At 49.9% G+C, this 9,231-nt stretch overlaps 1 long non-coding RNA gene across 3 annotated transcripts in view; it reads right to left on the minus strand.

Annotated features, from left to right (window-relative positions):
* LOC118288879 overlaps nucleotides 1-8,120 on the minus strand; it is a 149,697-nt gene extending 141,577 nt beyond the window's left edge. For all 3 annotated transcript variants that reach the window (XR_007029884.1, XR_007029885.1, XR_004785933.2), the window contains exon 1: nucleotides 7,818-8,120. This is a non-coding gene — a long non-coding RNA (uncharacterized LOC118288879). The remainder of the gene's footprint in view (nucleotides 1-7,817) is intronic.
* Between the last annotated feature and the right edge of the window lie 1,111 nt (nucleotides 8,121-9,231).

Raw genomic sequence — 9,231 nt, forward strand, 5'->3', positions numbered from 1 at the left:
GAGAGAGAGAGACACACACACACACACTCACACACACACACATAGATGTACGCACACAAGCAGATCAAACACAAGGACATTCGCAATTCCTCTCTATTACACACACACGCGCACACAGCAGACAGAGGCGGAGAGAAAAACACTGAGCTCAGACACGAGCTGACGCACGCACACACTCAATTAGTCTCAGCCGCACACGCGCACACACACACACACACACACATGAAGAGAAAAGATGGATGGTTGAGCGTGTGCACGAAGGTGTGTGCATGTGTGTGTCTAATTGTGCCAGCGCTGCCAGAGCAGAATGAGGGATGGTGTCTCAGAGCCGCTGCTGCTGCTAATAGCGGCTGACTGGAGGTGACAGGCGCCCTCGCTCTCTGTCTCTCTCTCGCTCTCTGTCTCTCTCTCTCTTTCCCTCTCTCTCTCTCTCTATTTCTCTCATCTTCTTTTCCATCCAATCAGCAGTCAGCACATCTGTCCTTCCCTCTTTCCCTCAGCCCAATTTGGCGCACCCTTTCCCCTTTGTTTCTCCCCTTTTCCCTCTCACATCCCTCCCTTGCCCTTTTACCCTAACACCCTTCTCCCCCTCCTCCCTCCCCCCTCATGCTTTCATCTCCACTCCTTACCCCCTGCCATCTTTCATCACTTTCTCCTCCCCCCCCCCCCCCGTGTCTGTCCTCTCCGCCTGGTCCTGATGATACACGGGAGACGGCTCATGCATGAGTGATTGCATACGTGCGCACAAAGACCCAAACATATACATACGAGGGACTGTCGTCAGCAATGGGTGGGAGAGTGTGTGTGCGTGTGTGTGTGTGCGTGTGCGTGCGTGTGTGTGCGTGTCTAGGAAAGTTATTATTCTTGATGCGCTGCAGCATCAGGTCCGGACGGAAAGATCAAACAAAGACTAGAGGACGGACACACACACACACACACACACACACACACACACACACACACACACACACACACACACACACACACACACACACACACACACACACACACACACACACACACACACACACACACACACACACACACACACACACACACACACACACACACACACACGCACACGCGTCTCCTCCTATCTTTTGCTGTCTTTTCATATCCCTGGCTTCTGCAGCTGCCTCACGCCTGGACTCCACAGGGAGACAAGACACAAGAGCGAGCACTGCTGTTTTCTATCTGCAGCAGGTTATTAGACACATGCAATTAGGAAGCTCGAGTAGGATAAATATGTGTGCGTGTGTGTGTGTGTGTGTGTGTGTGTGTGTGTGTGTGTGTGTGTGTGTGTGTGTGTGTGTGTGTGTGTGTGTGTGTGTGTGTGTGTGTGTTTAGAGCAGGTTTGGAGTGTGTGTGTGCTATCAGGGACAGATTGTATAGGATGCATCTGGGTTGGCCTGATGTGGAGACAAGGAGGGGGGGTGGAGTTAATATTGCAGAAGCTGCTGGGTGACGTCTGTGTGTACGTTTGCCCGTTTGAATTTGTCTATATGCGTGTGTGTGTGTGTGTGTGTGTGTGTGTGTGTGTGTGTGTGTGTGTGTGTCTGTGTGTGAATCGTATCATCAATCTGCAATAATGAATGTGTACGTGTGTGTGCACACTTGGTCATCTTTGCACACTTCGTCTACCGGTGTTTAAGTCCTCTAGACATGTGGATGCGTGAGGAGGATGTTTAGTGTCCTCAGCGTCCTCGTGCATATTCAATGCGTGCACGAGTTGAGCGGAAGGGGCCCGCCATGTGCCGCCCTTCCTAGAGGGAAATATCTTGCCACGGGGAGTGGACTTGCCTCACAGGCAATCAGTTTTGCTCTGCCGAGGCAACCATCCATCGCCAGCGCGACAACAACAACACAGCGCTAACACCGAGCCGGGCTGCTGCGGGGGATAGATGGCCGATGTGTACAAGATCCTCTGCTCTATTTATCAATCTGTTTTCACCGCGTCTCTCTTTTTTCCTCCTGTTTCTTCCTCTTATTTGGTCTGTGTTGAATCCAATCTTTTATCTGTTATCTGTTCACTTTTCCCTTCTTTACTTTCTCCGTCCCTCCGGTTGATATTTCACATTAACGGGGCCTTTGCAAGGGCTCTCAAAGGTGTGACCTGAAGGGCGAGAACAGAATTGAAAGAGCGGGGGCGAGAGACAGAGAGGGGGTAAGAGAGAGAGGGGGTGAGAGAGTGAGAGAGTGAGAAAGAGAGAGGGGGTGAGAGAGAGAGAGAGAGAGAGAGAGAGAGAGAGAGAGAGAGAGGGAGCGGGAGCGGTTGCGGTGGCAGTTTCCTCCTGAAAGGGCTCTTTTTCATTTCTTTTCATCAGCCACCGCCTGCCTGCGTATCTCTCGCTTCTATTACCCTTTTTCTCTTGCACACAAATCCCCTTTCTTTTTAGCTCATATGTATGCAAATAAGGCATCCTATGCAAATGAGACAGGTAGGGGCTGGCAGTGAGGAGGGGGCAAAGAAACTGGCTGAGAGAAGAGAGAAGGGACGGGGCTTGCGAGGGGGGGGGGGTAGAGGAAGGGGCAAGGAAGCGGATAGAGAGAGGGGCTCGAAACAGGAAGTGATTCGGGCAGTTTGTGGCTCCCAGGTTACAATCCGTCATTGAGATTTCTGGCGACAGCCAATCTTTTTCTCAGTGATTTGCCTAATCCTTATTACACTATTGTCTGAAAATTAACGCTGTAATGACTTATTGATGTTCAATGTTGCAGCGAGCCAGATGCCTTAGGTTACACTGTTGCCTTATATTTTTGCGTATAGGTGCCTGAATGGATATATATTTGGGAGGACAGTGGTGCGTTGCCAAGGAAACAAAGAAGGCCTGGTGCTAATTGGCAATAGGTTGGTTGCTAGGTGCTAGATAAGCTATAGCTAACTTCACATGATATGAAGGGGATGAAGATGGGAGGGAAGAGTAATTGCCTCCGGTGTAAACATGTTTGCCGTGTCTCAATGTCAAATACCACCCTCCCATTACCTGACCACAGTCGTCAAAAGGTGTGTGTGTGTGTGTGTGTGTGTGTGTGTGTGTGTGTGTGTGTGTGTGTGTGTGTGTGTGTGTGTGTGTGTGTGTGTGTGTGTGTGTGTGTGTGTGTGTGCCGCACAGTTGTTTTGTGGGAGCCTTCTGCTGAGGGACTCGGGATGAAGCAATGGCATCATTTGCTTTTCATGCTTCACTGCCTGTATGTGCGGACGTGTATGTAAGAGCACTTGAACGAACACACACACACGCACACACACACACACACACGCACACGCACGCACACGCACACGCACGCACGCACACACACGCACACGCGCAGTGCAGCGCTGTAGGCTGTGGATGAGCCTGTAGGTCACTGGGAGAGTTTGATTTGAGTAGCACTGGATTGATTAGACAAATGAGAATGTGTAAAACAATCAACACATTTGATGGTTCATCGTTCATTCTTTCATTCTATTATTTGTCTCCTTTTTCTGTTTTTCAGCCCTTCTGTATCCATCGCTCTTATATTAATTTTCTCCTGTTGCCGTCCAGCAACATCTTTTCACGCCCTCCAAGTCAGTCAGCCTCTCTCAGTCCCAGTGCCCCTTCTGCCTGCAGCAGGGATGAAGTCATGCTCCGCAGGCATAGTGCAGATCCCTCCCCGCTCGCTGTGCCCTCCCTGTGCCCGCCACTCAGTCACAAGCATATGGGCACACCGTCGTGCCAGTGCCCCTCCCAGAACACCTGACTCGCGTCTAGTCATGCATGGCGGGCAGTGCGGGCAGTGCGCACACGCACACACACACACACACCCCCGACAGACAGGACGGACACACCTATGCGCACACTGAAACACACACACCGCCAGCCTTGCATGGCGGGCATATCCTTGATTGTCCCCTGATGTTCCCTACCGCGAGCCTCACCACCAACTGTGGGTGATGTGACTGTGAAGACACCCTTCACTGTGGCACAGACGGTCTTGACAGTGACAGCACTGGATGGAGTCTCTCCCTATCTTTTGTTCCGGGCCACGACTTAAACTGCACAGATGACAGAGTTTAGAGCCCCTTAATTCCCGTTGGCACCAGCCGGGCTAAAAATATGTGCATTCGCTGGTATCGTGAGGTAGTTAAGATAAAAGTGTTGGCCACATAGCGTATGCTCCGTTCCCTGGTCCTGCATTAGTGCTGCAGTATTTACCCAATAATTTCATCCTCGGGTATTGGAGCAGCTGAAGCAGCCGTTAATCTACAAAATGGGAACCTCCATGATGGCTAATTCAGCTGATGTCCTTCACCACTCACCACCTGTGTGGATTGAATAAAGAGTTCGGCCTTAGAACACTATAACACTGGAGGTAGTGCACCTTGCATTTCTGGGCATAAAGTCGCACTGATATTTCATGCACAGCTGCAATGAAAAAATGCCTCTTATTACATACATGGGATTTATGGAATTAAATTGGCAGTAAGCTTGGCTCTCTCTCTTTGCTGTTGTTGATGACTCTCCTGCTCCGACCGGACTTCGAACCTGCAGCCTCGGGTATGTGAGTCGTAGCATCACTCGCCAGCACGTCTCTTAAGGTGTCTGGGAGTGATGTTTACAAACTGCACATGCAGTGCTGTGTGGTCCGCACCATTTTGTTTTTTTGTTTTCATTTCACAGAGCCAGGGCTGATCCGAAAATAAGGGAATCATGGCGCACACACAGAACCGACAGCTAGGGTTAGGGTTAGGGTTTGGGTTTGGGGACCGTGAGGAGAAATGTGGGTTTAAAACAGAAGTACAACCTGAACCTCATGTTTCTCAGTGTTATCTAACAAATGTCTCAAATTTGAACAAAAAATAATACATGGCAAAAGACATCCAACCATGTCAACTGCCAGACTTGCCTCTCATTTGCAGGACATGCACAGGATTTTGATGCATTTCACTGTCCTCAACAATCTCTGCTGCTGTTAACTGTAGAAACTGGTAAACACACACACACACACGCACACACACACAGTCCTGCATGCATACAGACAACCTGAAACGGGCAGGTAGGAAAATGGTGGCAATTATCGTTAGTTCTTTGTGATTAACCAAGTGACACAGACACACTGCTGTGATGCCCTCTGCTGTGTGGCACAAGATGGCGGAGTGTGTGTGTGTGTGTGTGTGTGTGTGTGTGTGCGTGCGTGCGTGCGTGCGTGCGTGCGTGTCCTAGCAGAGGCTGTCTGTCAGAGAGAGATGGGAATGAGGCCAGACAGAGGAGGATGCAAGAACTTGGCTAGCACCAACTTTGCATGTGTGTGTGTGTGTGTGTGTGTGTGTGTGTGTGTGTGTGTGTGTGTGTGTGTGTGTGTGTGTGTGTGTGATAACATTCAGGTGAAAGACGGAACTCTGGGCTCAGAGAGCTCCATACAGGGAAAGAGCCTCGTATACACTCTCATACACACACACACACTCAGATAAAGGCGTAAACACTTGTGCTCATATAACGACACACAACCACAAACTGATGACAGAGGATAAAAGAGACAGGCAACACAGGGACAGGGAGTTTTTTTTTTTCCTCCTGCAGGTGGAGTGTGACCTTCACTCCGACTCTCCTTCCCTTCATCTGTCCATCTCTCCCTCCCTCCCCGTAGTTCAGCGCTCAGTTGCATGGCAGGTAATTTGCGCGCTATTGGAGATTAAAGTTTAATTAGTGAGCGTGGAGTCATTTGGGTCTGAGTCAGTTGGTTGAACGGAATAAGGCAGCGGAGTGTGAGTGTGAGTGTGTGTGCGCGCGTGCGCCTCCTCCTGCTCGCTCGCTCACCCTAACACATCAAGGCTCATCACTGAGAGAGAGAGCGAGAGTGGGAGTAGAGGATCCAATTCCTCCTTTCATCAACAAAGAACAAAGGATGGAGTCTTCCCCCTCTCCTCTTCATCTCCTCCTCCTCCTCCCCTTCATTTCTCTCTGTCTCTCTTTTTCTTTTTCTTCTCCTCCTCCTCCTCCTTCCCCCCCCCCCCCCCCCCCCCCCCCCAGCTCTCCAGCTTAGTTGGCAGAGTTCCACCGCCATATTCACACTTCCCTGGTTCCTGGCGAGACACACACACACACACACACACATCAGCTCCACCGCCACACTGCGCCGTATGCGGAAAAGCGAGCGAAGGGAGGGAAAGAGACAGACAAGACACCAACTTTGTCTCTCTTCATCTACCTGTGAGAAGTGACCGATAGATGTGTCACCTGATGTGAGGGGTTTGCCACCTGAGACATGATCACTTCTTCTTTTTTTTCCTTCCTTGCATCTTCCTTTCCATCGTCCAATTCGACACAGTCTGCTGGTCTCTCCTTCAATCTGTTTCTCCCTTCTGCCCGTCTGTTTTTATCTCCCACAAAGTGTCATAACTTTGTCATCTGTCTCTCTACTCTGTTTTGTTTTTTACAATGCTTGGTCTTAATCATGTGGACATCAAACGTGCCATATGGTCACACACCAACGCGGAATGCGCGCCGCACACACCAGCGTCTCGAGAGTTGTGTTTTGCTAATGACGAGGGAGTCTGCATCCCAGCAACGCTGTTATTTCACCGGCTCGAGACACTAACGCAAATCAATAGGCAGCACGGCCCCGCGATAACGATCTCCGTTTCTCCTCTCCTCCCTGCATCTTCCATCCATTCGCTTCACTGCTGTACCCATGCACCCCCCCACCCCTCCCCTCCACCATCTGCCTTGATCTCGTGGCTTCAATCTATCTCTCCTCCTCCCTCCCACTCTTCCTCTGTCTCTCTACGCCCTCGATCCCACATCTCTCCCCCTCCTCTTCCTCTACATCGCCCCTTTTGCATCTACATCTCGCCGCCTGTCATTTCCTCCCTCACCTCCCATGATCTCGCAGCATCACTCCCTCACTCCTGCACTTTGTCGCCTTCTCTTCCTCTCCCCTACATCCTCCTTCACATCTCGCCACTTACCTCTCCTCTCTCCCGCTGTCTTTCTTCGCCACCCTCACCCTCTCTTCGCATCTAATTTCGCTTCCTCCCTTCCCGTCACTCCACTTTCTCTCACCTATCCCCGCCGCTGGTCTTCCATTTCTTCCCGTCTCCCCTCTACTGCTCGGTCCCCTGCGACACATCTGCCCTCCAGTGCCCCTCTCATCTCTCTCGCACCGATCCGTTCTCCTCTTCCTTTCCTTCCTTCCTGCCCTCTCTTCAGACCCGCGGGGTCAAATGTCCTCGTCTCCTCACTCTCTCCTCGCTGCCCCTCCTCTCATTTCACTTATCGGCCATCTGTGTATCAGTGGCTTGCCTCCTTTTAGTGTCGGCCCGTCTGGGTCTGCAGATGGAGTCAAGTATTCCCCAGTCTGGCTCTCAGGTAACAGAGGAGAGTAGTGCAGCGAAGGAGAGAAGAAGAGAGGAGGCCATCAAGGACACCTCCTGAGAAATGCTCGGGAGGCACAACTGCACACATAATACTAAAAAAGATAAAAATAATAAGAGATCAAAGACTAAATAATGTCAAACTGAGAGATGGAAGTTCACAAAACATTCACATGCACACACACACACACACACACACACCCATCGATCACTATGTAGGGCCTTTATTTCTGAATGAGGGCAAATGAGAGACAACATGTAGCAGTGTTGTGTGACGTGAAAGGGACAGATTACATTGTGGTGTAATTGGAAAACATATAATAAAGTCGGTTAGTGTAGATTGGTTGACCTGCTGACCAGCACACAAGAAGCAGGATATGAAGGAACTGAACAACTCTCATCGCACTGTCCCATTCATCTGTGTCAAAGGCATGAGTCAGTCAAGTCTACACACAATGATATTTATAGGTTCAGTGTGACTTACGCTTCCCGCGGACATCCGAGGCCCAATGCGAACACGCGTCCGCAAACCCGCCAGGAAATCCCAGAGACGCTCCTCGCGGCTGGCGCCGGAACTCCCACGGGAATCCTCGGGTTTTAAGGTTTTCTTCGGTGTCCGTGTAACCCGGCGGTAGTACTCTGCGCGTTTAAGTTCCAAATCGGAGACAAGAGCTGCCAGCGGACAATTCGGCGTCATTTGAATGGCGCGAATTTGCCACAATGAAAGCAAATATAGGCAAACAAACACGGGGGGTCAAGCTGTCACCCACTACTAGCCAACCGAGTGCTCGGCCACACATTTCTTTTTTAAACGCCCCAAAGGATTGTGGGAGCTGTAGTTCCAAAAGGTTAATTTTAAAGGTTTTAAGTTAATACTACAAATTGTCACTGCATAAATGTAGACCTTAGAAAGAAGCTAGAACTATGAAGTACATGTGTGTGTGTGTGTGTGTGTGTGTGTGTTGTATGGCTTCTTTTCGTCAGCGTGCTTATTGAAATTCAAAGCACTGGTGGGAAAAGTGAGACATAAGCTCTCAAATATAATCACTTTATTGCTCAAAAATACTACTTTCTACTAGTACTTTCTTTAATCACTCCTCTTAAACGTGACCTCTTACTTTCAACTCAAAGTAAGAGGTGACTGCGCACAATAAATATATTTTTTTTCATATTTTCTTATTTTCAGAAGCACAAGTTACAAATGATGATATACTGTATATCAGAGCTGCTCACCTCCACTAATAATCTCTCCTTCTGTCTTTGGTTTTAATGTGCCCGACCAAGAAACGGCCTACCCTGGCCTGACCTAAGACAAGGTCACGCACACACACGCACACGCACACGCACACACACACACACACACACACACACACACACACACACACAGCACTGTGGTTACAGGGCAAGGAAAGGGTATGAAAGATAGAGGACAGTGTAAACAGAGTACAACTTAGAGGACACTGAGAGAAGGAGAACAGGGAGAAAGAGTTGGTTTGTGTGTGTGTGTGTGTGTGTGTGCATGTGTGCGCGTGTGTGGGTGTGTATGTTTTGGAGAGAGACAGCAGGAGTGATACAGCATCATCAATTAGACGAACCAAAGTGCCACGGAAAGGGAGCAGGTGCAAATCTGTGTGTGCGTGTGTGTGTGTGTGTGTGTGTGTGTGTGTGTGTCTGTGTGTCTGTGTGTGTGTGTGTGTGTGTGTGTGTGCGCGTGACCTTGTCTTAGGTCAGGCCAGGGTAGGCCGTTTTCTTGCTGTGCGTGCGTGTGTGTGTGTGTGTGTGTGTGTGTGTGTCGGGTGAGGCAATAAGACGTGCTGTGCTGGACCAAACCAATATGGGTCATAGCAACATTTGAGCCGTTTCACATTTACAGCTTCAAAACGCTGCACCTTTGTTGG

The sequence above is a fragment of the Scophthalmus maximus genome, chromosome 17 (genome assembly GCF_022379125.1).
Source record: "Scophthalmus maximus strain ysfricsl-2021 chromosome 17, ASM2237912v1, whole genome shotgun sequence".
Lineage (NCBI taxonomy): Eukaryota > Metazoa > Chordata > Actinopteri > Pleuronectiformes > Scophthalmidae > Scophthalmus > Scophthalmus maximus.